At 45.3% G+C, this 10987-nt stretch overlaps 1 long non-coding RNA gene across 1 annotated transcript in view; it reads right to left on the bottom strand.

Annotated features, from left to right (window-relative positions):
* Positions 1-3953: 3953 nt before the first annotated feature.
* Positions 3954-10987, bottom strand: part of LOC310901717 — a 65533-nt gene continuing 58499 nt past the window's right edge. The window contains exon 7 of the long non-coding RNA XR_014586066.1: positions 3954-5333. This is a non-coding gene — a long non-coding RNA (uncharacterized lncRNA). The remainder of the gene's footprint in view (positions 5334-10987) is intronic.

The following is a 10987-nucleotide window of genomic DNA, read 5'->3' as shown; positions in this document are numbered from 1 at the left end:
AACAAAGCGACGCGTTACAAAAAAATCCCCACGGAAATGTGACCGCTGCACCTGAGAAGCTGCCACCAAGAGGGCAAAGCAAACCCGTGGCTGCGTAAGCTGCAGAACCCAAACTGCCCAGGAAGGATTTTTTTTTTCACAGTTTTTAAAGGAGCTGTAGAAAAGGCTGGGGAAGGGTAAGAGGAGAGCTGCAGGAATGACAGGAGTAGGAAATGCAGCTTCTAATGAGGTACTCGAGCAGTTTAACCTCTTTAACTTCAGTATCTGTGCAGGAATATATTCAAAGCCAAAGCCATCTGTAATTAACAATATATATATATATATAAATAACCTCCAAGAATGGGAAACTGAAACAATACAGGGATGAAAACTAAAGTTCTAGCTTTATGAAATGAGCGTAACCGACCTTTGCAGCTGCTTAGGAATCCCTGCAACCTGAAAGCACAGGAAGCAAGAGCACAGCCCTTCTGAAAGTCACAGCACTCAACTAGTAGCCACCCGCAGGGTGCCACGCGTGAGCCCCAGCCCTTCAGCCCGCAAACAAGAGGCACCGACGTCCTCCTGGCCCCAGGGGACCCTGCAGTGGGGTACAGCAGGGTCTGGGGGGTGGGAGGGAGGAACCTTCCCTGTTTTTTCGGGGCTTACAGGAAGGCAAATGTCTTACGGGTCCCGCACTGCTGGGCAAACAGCTCGCCAGTTTCTGGCGAAGCGCTTCCCCAAGGTAATGCTCTTTCATTCCCTGCTCGCTTTGTACCCAGCTTTACACGATTAATTAGGGAAGCGTTCAAAGACCTAGATTTTAAACCACTTAATTAATAAGGAATGAATGGTTAATGGCTATTCCTCTCAGACTGTTTAATTTAATGAGAGAATTTGCAAGAAAAAAGAAGCCAGAAAATCGATTTAGCGTGTGACAAATTGCGGCAGAAAACAGAAATGTCTAATGTGAGCATATGTATCCATTTACTGTTCGAACGTACCCGAGCATCCCTTCCAGAGCTGGGGGTGTCCCCAGGTAGCAGAAAGAGCGAGTCCCCATCCTAACAGCCAGCTGGGCAACGTCAGTTCGTGCAGGATGCACTTATTTGAACTAAATCTTTCTATTAGGGAAAAAAAAAAAAACCTCCTGCAGCAGCAGCAGATCGGTTTTATCTTGCAAGAGCTGTCACGCTGACATCTCTGTGAAAGCAACGTTTCTTTTTATGTCATCGGAAGGTCTGAATGCCACACGATGGGAACGTGCCCTTCTCCGTTACCGAAACATCGCGAGGCGTTTCCTTCCTTGAGGTACCTGCCACCGACAAGAAGAGCCAAGACTGAAGACAGCATGGCACGGAGAGAGCAGTGAAATACTTCTAATAATACAAAAAAGACCTGAGAAAATATCGGAGCTGCTGTTGCACTCAGTTTTGCAAAGATCATGAAAGAAACCGCTCCTCTACTGAGACGCTTCAAGCCTAACCTCTGCTTTTAAACCACAGCTACTCCGGTACACGCAGAACAGAAGGCTTGCGGCTGGGGAGGGATGGCGTTTTGCTGCTTTATTTTAAGAACTGGGAATTCGGTAAGATAAGTATAAGCATTCAAAAAACAACATTACATCTGAGAAAAGGCCTGGTTTGTCAGCACTGGCAAGACTGAATGATTTGTGTGGAGATGGAACGAGACTCCAGCATACACAGCATTTGGAAATAAATAGTTGCATAGAGCTTTGCTGTGATTTTACCAACCGTTTTCATCATTCATTCCCATATACTGGTTTAACCACCTATTTTTGCAAGGCATTTGACTTGCTGATGCACAGCATAACAGTTTTTTTCCTTAACTATTGCTAACTAGCCCTACCTCTGTAATTCAAATCAACCCAGTAAGTCCAGCTCAATAAGGGACTGGATCTCCACAACATTGACGTCTCTTCCAGAGGTCACACAGAAAAAGTACTCGCAGTGAGTATTGCTAATCTGTACGGGGAATTGCTCTTTTTAACAAACTAATGGATAACCCTTGGTCAAAAAGAAGAGGGAAGAGGAAGATAACAGGGAAAGCTTTTTGGCTTTCACAGGGCAAATCTGTAACCAAAGCCTGGGAAACTCTAAGCAGAAAAAAATAGTTGTATTGGCCAAAAAGTGGTGAGCCCAGCTGGGGCAGCAAGCATACTGGTGCGAAAGGAACCAAAAAGTGTCCTCAGCAAATCCCTGAGCCCACCCCAAGCAGTGCTGGGGCATCCAGGTGCAGCCCTGTGCCAAGGGGGCAGGATGCCCCCAGCCAGGATGGGATTTAACCCGTAAACACATTCAAACTTTAATATGTATGTGATCACTTCTGACTAACTCCTCGTTATAGCAGAAGTTATAGTATATGCAATTATCTCCTTGGTTTGGGTTTTAAATTAATATGAGTCATTCTCCTTCCATTTAAAACCTCATTTTCCACATGTACAACACTTCCAAGCAGCTTTGGAAGAGAAATATCAAAGGGGCTAATTCCCCTGTTTTAATTTAACTGAAGAAAACAGAGTTACATAAAGGACAGACCTGAATCATTAAACTGTGTCTGAGCTGACAAGGAAGAGAGAAAGCAAGGGCAAAACTACATGTGCATAAAACATTCAGCGCCTGTTTCTGTGTTTTAATGCTGCTTGTTTGTTTTTACTGAGAGGAGGGCAGGGAAAGAGGAAAGTGTTCCTGCAGTACTAAACATACCGTGGAATAAGACTGGGCCTCTTCTCTGATCCCTGCTCTGCTCCTGAAATTGCTCGCAAAATGAAGCACGACTGTCAAATCCCCTTTCCTCAAGCTCCATAATAACTCCTTGCACCTAAATACCACGGGACTTTGTCAGAAGAGAAGCAGGCTCTCGGCTCCTCCAAGCAGCAGCTTTCTTGGCATCGCCGTTGTGTTTCAATAGCATTACCTAATCTGTGCGCCAAATTATTCCCCTGTTTAGAGCCGCACCAGTGCTGCGCTGCTGCTCCGGAGCTACCCCGGCAGTGCTGGGTTCTGCTCTGGGACACTGCAGGGCACTGTACCGGCACGCGAGGGCTGGCAAGCTCAAAGCCTCGTCGTGTCTCCTGGGCATCAGCTGGAGCATTCGGCTCCAAGTCCTCACCGTGAGGCTCAGAGCTGTGGGCAGAGCCCAGGGACAGGCTCCATCAGCTGATGCTCGCCTAACCTGTGCCACCAGGGAGATGGACCCTTTAATTTTTCAAAGATTTCAACTGATCCTTGCCTACGCACATCTTGTGGACTTTCCACGATGACAATACTGATTTCTCTTGTCCCTGAAGTCCAGACCATGCCTGACCATACTGAAGATGCCAATCCTCAACAAGCAGTTGCCTTAAAGATTTATTATTAGCCCCGATTTTGAGAGTCCGATGATATAGACAGGTAAACAAATCAAGTGTGCTATGGTGAACCTGAGAAAAAAAACAACTCTCTCTCCTTACGCCTGGTTTACTTATGTATTTTACCTAAATCACTGCATGTTCTAGACTAGCTTCTGTGGTATGAAGTCCTTTGAATAATAAAAAATTTATAATGGGGTTTATGCTGGCCTCCTTTCTGTATTTCTGTTCCCATATTAGAAAAGCACAAGGATTTAAAGTAAGAATATCTCACTGCACAAATATCAAGTCTTTGAACGCTCTTAAATGAGTCAGGAAAATGCTCAGAGTAAACTGTAAACAAATATTTGAGAATATTTGAGAAATGTGAGAGCAGGTCTGTGCTCTGTTGGTTTGGCTCCATCTTTCTAAAGGAAGGATTTGAGTAAGTTAAGAGAATTATTAAAACGCATCCCTCCTTCGCATGAAAAATAGAAATTCTCTGCAAAATGACTTGATAAGGAACGTGTTTGACTCCATCCCAAGAGATAACTTCTTGTTTTGAGAAAAGCCATATCCGTAAATGCTTGTGAGCTCCATGCACACAAGTACTTAAGCTGTGTATGGTGTGTAATTTAGAATGGGGTTCCCCCAGCGTGGCATCGCTGTTTTTCCTCCCGCTGGGAGATGACAGCTGTGCAGAGAGCCCCCACTGCACCCTTGGCCCCTTTTTGGCCCAAAAAGGAAGGGGACCCCTTGCAAGCCCCTGTTGCAGAAAGGTTTTTTGGGAATCCAGGAAGGCAGCGGGCAGCTGACAGCACACCAGGAGCCCGTCAGGGAGGCAGGCGGTCACTGGTAAGAGCAGCAGCAGGCACTGAGTACAAAACGATGCTAAAAACAGAGGAGCTGGTAACAGAATCCTAAACTGGTGGTGGTGGTGTTCCGAAAGGAAGCATTTCTAAGTAGAAATAGTCCAAGTTTTGGATTAGCAGTTAATTGGTTTTGGCAGAAAGCAGACAAAAAAAAAGTTTCATTTAGTTAACAAACTAATTTGCCAGTAAAAAAAAAAAAAAAAAATCTGACAGAAGATGTTGACCCACACCACCCTGCTCTCACAACGTGAAAATGGAGTTCAAGAACCTTACAACACCTTCAGGGTGAAGCAAGCTTACATCTGCCCCATGCACAGCACATCCTGGTTGGTACCTGGGATGTGAACACCAGCTCTCCACCAGGAGCGGACAGGGAGATGTACAACTGCGCTGCTGTGTTTGGAAACACGGGGATCACAGGAGCACGTTGGATGAATGGCACGAGCACATTACAAAGATGACACAAGTAAAAAAAAATCACAGGAAAAGCAAACATCTGCGAATGCTATATTTAGATCCGGCCATGATTTGTAGAGGCTCAGCACACCTTTTCTGTGAAATTATTTCTGACAGCAGTCTTAAAATATTACTGCTAAGCCATAAGAAATATTCCTCATTAATTTCCACAGAAGTATATTGGAATCTCTCCCAGAGATGAGCTATCGATTACTAATATGTTAGACTTTTCCGTGCCAATGTTGATTTGTTTGCAGCCAGGCAAGCAAGCTCTCCTTGTGGCTTACAATTCTCTGTGGCTCAGAAAGACTCCAGATTGGCAAGATTACTTTCCTAAGGAACGTTCACAAATTGAATGCCTAAAAAGGTAGCTAAGTAATCTGTGATTGACATTTGCACACACCTAGTCATATGCAATACGTTAACTCGGTGTTCATGGCTCTGCATGCAATTAACAGCACTGCAATTAAGTTCTGGCATAATACTGTATTTTGAAAGGCCAACAAAAGGATGGATATAAAATGAACTGGCAGAAACAAGTCCTTTATCATCGTGTTTTCCCTTAGGTGGCTGCATCCTGAAAGACGGCCTCACAAGAGCCGGGCTGAGCCCGAGCAGGGCTCAGAAATGAGGTACTTCATCACCTTCCTGCTGGGGACGTTCTGCCTTAAACGTCAGCTCTGAAAGCAAGAAGTAAGGCGTGAGTCACTCACCTACCCCGTTATGAAATGACAAACCCAAGCTAGATGACAAAAAGGCGGTGACTCGCAAAGTGATCGGCTGCTTAACAGCACAGCTTTACTTCTGGTGGAGAGCCCAGCTACAGGTGCCGCTGTGGTCAGAAACACAGGAATTAGAAAGGCGTCCAAACATGGATGATCACATCTTAAAAAGATGCTGGCAGAACCACCCATCTGATACTCACACCCCTGTACAGGTGCAGGATGTGCCCCTGACCACGTCCCGAGTGCCCCTGCTCCCCTCGCGCCGCCTCCTGCCGGGCTAAAGGCTTGCTGCTGCTCCAGCTGCTCAGAAAGCTTCCCACAAAACAGCTTTCTGTAAGAAAATGCTAGTCTGCAGATAGTAATTCTTGTCCTCCTAAATGTCAGTTTTCATTTACCAGAGGTGATTTTTTTTTCCTTTTTTTTTTTTTTTCTGCTTTTCAGGGCAGGTTTAACCAAGAGCCCTGCCCCTGGCCCATCTCGCAGCCCTCACGTCTCTGGAGAGGTTTTCAAGCACCTTCCCAGATTACCTCGGAAAACTAACACAGGCTTTATGAGGTCGTTCGTCTGTAGCACAGTCGCTAAATGTTTAACTACAGGACATGGTTTATGACGCTTCCTGCTGAAGTCCCTATAGCTAATGAGGAGGGTGCTGCACCCAATTCAGATGTCACCACTGCCCAGCAACTACCGAGGAAGGATTTTCAGGAGCACGGGTCTGGATTTAGGACCATGCACAGCACACTTTGACAGATGGATGTGTTACTGTTTTGGATCTGATCCAGAAACCAGTCCTGATCCTTTAATCACTCACTTAATGTAAACTGCAAAGGGCATGAACCAGATACCAGGCTAAATAACGCTAGCTGCTTTTTGGGTTTTGTAATCTTAATTATAGGACATCTTTTCTCAAATTACTTAATGGACGTAATGCACATAGCACATCAATAGAGACAAGGACCCGCGTCATTAGCAATCACACTATGCTGTAGCATGGAACTGTCAGAAATAAAAGCAAATGTGACTGTGCAAAATGCTCTTCACTTAGCAGACACAAAACACACGGAAGCCAATTTGTTCCTCTCCTATCACTACTGCTCAGGCTGGCAACAGCCTCCTAAATTGAATCCTATTTTATTCATAAGCATTATGCAGCACCTTCAGTAATTCTCCTTTTTAAAGCTGAGCAAGCCACCCTGTTTTATTAACTACCGTCAGTTTTGTTAGTGTCTGTAACACGAGTGATTCAGCTCGCTGCGTGCCGGGATGGCACGTGCTGATTGCCCAAACTGCCCTTCAGAAAAAGACCACTCCGATTCTCAAAGTTGGTCGATTACCTGGTTTATCAGATAAATAATCTCAGAGAGCTTGTATTTCACCCTTGCATGATACTCAGAAGCATATTTCTGAAAAACATCTAGGAGCCAGGAGTGGTCCGGACTTAAAAGTGCACAAAGGAGGAACCCTGAGAAGTGAACGCAACACCTACTCTTTGTTTTCTGCTAGTGCTGCTTATTGCAGATGCTTGAAATGTGCTTGGTATCCAATTAGTGCTCGTTTCTGTCGTTGGTGTCGCCTTTAAATCAGGCTAATGAATGAAAATTGCTGATGGTTTAATATCACTTTGGCTATTTTGACACTAAGCAGATTTAGCATTGATTTCTAGCATAAGTTAGTTTACTCAAACAGTCTGTGTTTATATATAAATATGTACTTATACTACATATACGTTACACACATCATCCTCTGTGAAGTGAGGGGGAAGGAGTCTACCTCCTGTACTCCAGTCTCAAAAAAATCAATTTAAAATCGCATGCCTGCATCTCTGCAGCGCACGCTTCACAAGTCTGTATCCAGACGTCGCATCTCGCCCCGTGTAAGCCTGTGCAGACAGCAGGCAGCGGTCGAGCGGTTCAAAAGCCCCTGCCCTTCTCTTTCCCCATCTCCATGGTAAGATGGTGACAAGCGTCTCTGACAATCCCAATGAAGCAGAAAAGCCCCGTTCCTGGCATGGCAGAGGCACCACCACAGCAGCTTACCCCCTGCCTGCGGGAAGCCGTGGGCAGCCAGGATTCATCCAGCTTGCTCAGCATACGCTGAGGATATTTATATAGCACCCAGGCAGCCCTATTCCATATTTCTTTATTCCAAGACCCTGGACCCAGCTGTGCCCCAGCAGGGTGCTGCTGCAGGGCGGGAGCTCACGTAGCACATCCACACCCTGGCTTCAGCTCACACAAGGCACCCAAAGGCACTTTTTGGAGCTCAAGAGCAGGCTCAAGGTGCACAACTTCACTGCGGCTATGCAGTACCCCCCCATACAGCAGTGCTGCTCTCCCAGCTGTCCTTATAAGCTCTCTCAGGATACAGAAGTAATTTTTGTTATCTCCGGTAGCCCCTGGGACTATTTCTGAACTGTATTTGTTGCTGCAGCATCACTACCCACCTCCGTGCCGCAGTCTGAGGCTTGTTTAATGGTACCGTAAGCACCTTTGCAGTGAATATTGCCGTGTCAGGCAGGAAGGCAAATCAGAGATGCTGGCACAGCTCTTCTCATTTCACCCCTTATCAGACAATAAACCTAGCCTCACTGGCCATAAATTTGGCCAAAATAGGCCTTCTAGGTATTTGTGAAAACACTTGCTAAAAATACCCCATCTAGCTGCTTCAGTCAAATGTCTCAGTCACCCAGGAGGTGTAAATGCTCTCACGGGCACATAAAGTAGCCTAGTCCATAGCCAGAGCAAAACAAATGTGTATTTTGGAGGCCCTAGCTCTAAATTTAAGAAAAAAAAAAATGTTCTTTCTTCTGCTACTTCACTATTTTAAATTGAAAAGCAAGACTGAGTGCACTCCTTTTGGAGATTAGCATTTGAGCAAGTTTTCGGAGCTGTAGGGACTTTTAAAAACCTGCGTAATCCCCATACCGTCTTCCTGCAAGCTTTGAGCTTGAAGTTCTAGCAGTGGTGAACTTATTGTGCAGATTATGATCAGAAAAGATTGGTTTGCATGGGCTAAAAATATAAATTCAGAAGCCAAATCCTCCTTTTTCCCATTCTGTTTTATCCAATCAATATGGATAGCATTTGAATTCTTCCTCAGAGCGTAAGTGAGCTTAACTGGAGCAGAACTTTTCTCGCTGAAAAGTTGACATTGACTGTCATTACTGCTCCTATTGATCTAAAGAGTTTCTGATCATATTTTCCTGCCATGTCTTTGTAGATTCATAGGACTGACTTCATTCAGACATGATGCGTATCGTATTGCTTTGATAGTTATCCAAATTCTTGCTGTGTCCACTAAACTGCTAAAACCAAAGCAAGCTGTGTTACTTTCGGTGGCCTATAACGATGGAAAAATATGTTTTGAACAGCAACTATCAACCTATCATAAACTTCAAAGAAACAGAGAGTTGAAAAAAGTCTTTCACTCTCTCCAGATTGCAGAATATCTGACTAGAACTAAAATATTAAAATGTGAGAAAATCAATTATTGAACCACATTCTTTATTCACTGACACTTTTTGTCAATTAAGCCAAGCTTCAGTTTCTCAGGCTTCCTAGAGTGTATCTCATCATAGCAATTCTTGTTGCACCTCTCCTTCAAGTTTGTCTGTTTTCTTTTAACTCCTGGATCACCGAGGTAAGCCGCTTTATAACTGCTGCATCATCTCCTTGTCAAACCCTCTTTTCAGCCCTGCCCCAGCATTGCCCATTCTCTCGGGTGTGCCACAAGTCTTGACTTGAGTGTGTTTTGCCCACTTGGAGGTGAAAGGTCTCAAAACCATTCCCTTGATCCACACAGCCATTAACACTTCATGCGCCCATCATACAGCTACAGGAGAGCTGAGAGATAGCCAAATCAAGATTAAAATCAGCTGCCCTAAAGGCTTATATAATCTCCAAATTGCCTTCGTAGCCACACTCCCATCTCCAGCCTTGCCTGTCTGAAACTGGCTGGGACGCCTTCATGTGACAGTGCTGACAGCAGCTGCCCGTGAAGAATTAGCTGCACCACATGCCTCCATATTCAGGGAAACTAAATTCAAATCCTCTTACCCAATGCTGTTTACTCAGCATCATGTAAACATCAGGTAATCTACGATGGATACTAGCTATCAACTTCCTGTTGTGGGGGAAAGACAGCAACAAAAGAAGAGGATTCACTCCAAGCTGCCAAGCAAGACCTTTTTGCATGCATGTTAGAGGCTGGATTTACAGAAGATGCAGTTCAGGGGAAGGATAACTTTCCCGTCATGTGCAAAATATCAGAAAGAAAAGAAAGACATGTATACATTTATTATTCCAGAGCACCTTTTGGTTCCCCTGCTGACTTGCTGGTATGAGCCTTCCTTACAGACGTTCTCTGGGGCTGCTGAGGTTTTTAATTGAAGTGGCTGCCACCAAAGGACCTATAAGCACAATAATGGGGAAGCCATCCCCGGGGCAGCACAGCAGCCAGCCCCAAAAGCTGATCCTCAAGGGGATAATCGCAGCCCTGCTTGGGCGAGATGCTGCATCGTGTATGTCACCTGGAGCAAGGCAAAGCCTGTTCCAGGGCAGCGTGTCTGTCTCCTCCCTGGGCCGGCTGTGCCTGAGTTCACCTCCCACATTGCTCCGCTACGAAGCCTGGTTTGAAGGCACGGGCAAGCGCAAGGGACTGCCGCCACCCTCCAGGCCATACTTTAGGAATGACATCCCTATGATGACATTTTGAGCACACTCAAAAAAAAAAAAGTCAACTATTAACTCAGAGAAAATTAACAGGCTCCTCTGACTATTGTCTGTAATTCATCTACAGCACTTGAAGTGCCGAAGAGAGGCACTTCACCGTGAGATGGGACTGAAGCAGATGCCACTCGAGCACACAGCCGCTCACCCAGCAATTGCGAAGCACAAAGTTCAGCAGCCGGCTGCAGGCAGCCTCGCTGGTCTCTAAATAGCTGCTTCTCAGCCCTGTGCATAGGAAAATGAAACAGAAAACACACCTCGTGATTTACCCAGTGGTCAGGATTCAGACCCCTGCTCCTGGCCCATGCTCCTGCACCTCCTGTGAACAGAAGTTTCTAAAGCTTAAGGTAATTTTTGTTTCCTAAACCCAGAGGGGTTTTAAATTGAAATTTGTTGGAGCACTGATGCACGGGACACTTGGAATAAGTGAAAACATACAAATCTACTGATGAAAAATTAATGACTAAACAATAATGAAGATTAAGCACTGCCCTCCTACACAATTATCCCCTTTATGCAGCATATAGCTTTTCATCAAAAAAACCAAAACCATAAGGGCACACCCAGCCTGAAGGTCCTCGGAGGACTCAGGAAGCTCAGCCCTGTACCTGCACTCATCTCTGCAACGCTTACCCTTGGCACAGTTAGGGGTTCAAGCTTTCTGCCTTCATCCCATCTAAACCTGAGCAGTAATCCAAAAAACCCTCCCTGACTTGTATCCTTGATTTGTTCCGCCAATGGCTTTTCAAACCCAGCGAAACCTTGTACATCCTCAGGAGAAAACTTTCCCAAGTCCATGAGAAAAACAATTAACGAAAGGAAACTTCCTCACAACGGTAAGCACAGACCTCCTCTGCTGCTTCACCAGCAACATCCACGCCA

The sequence above is a fragment of the Anser anser genome (assembly GCF_964211835.1).
Source record: "Anser anser genome assembly, chromosome: 6".
NCBI lineage: Eukaryota > Metazoa > Chordata > Aves > Anseriformes > Anatidae > Anser > Anser anser.
This window is presented reverse-complemented; position numbering and strand designations above follow the sequence as displayed.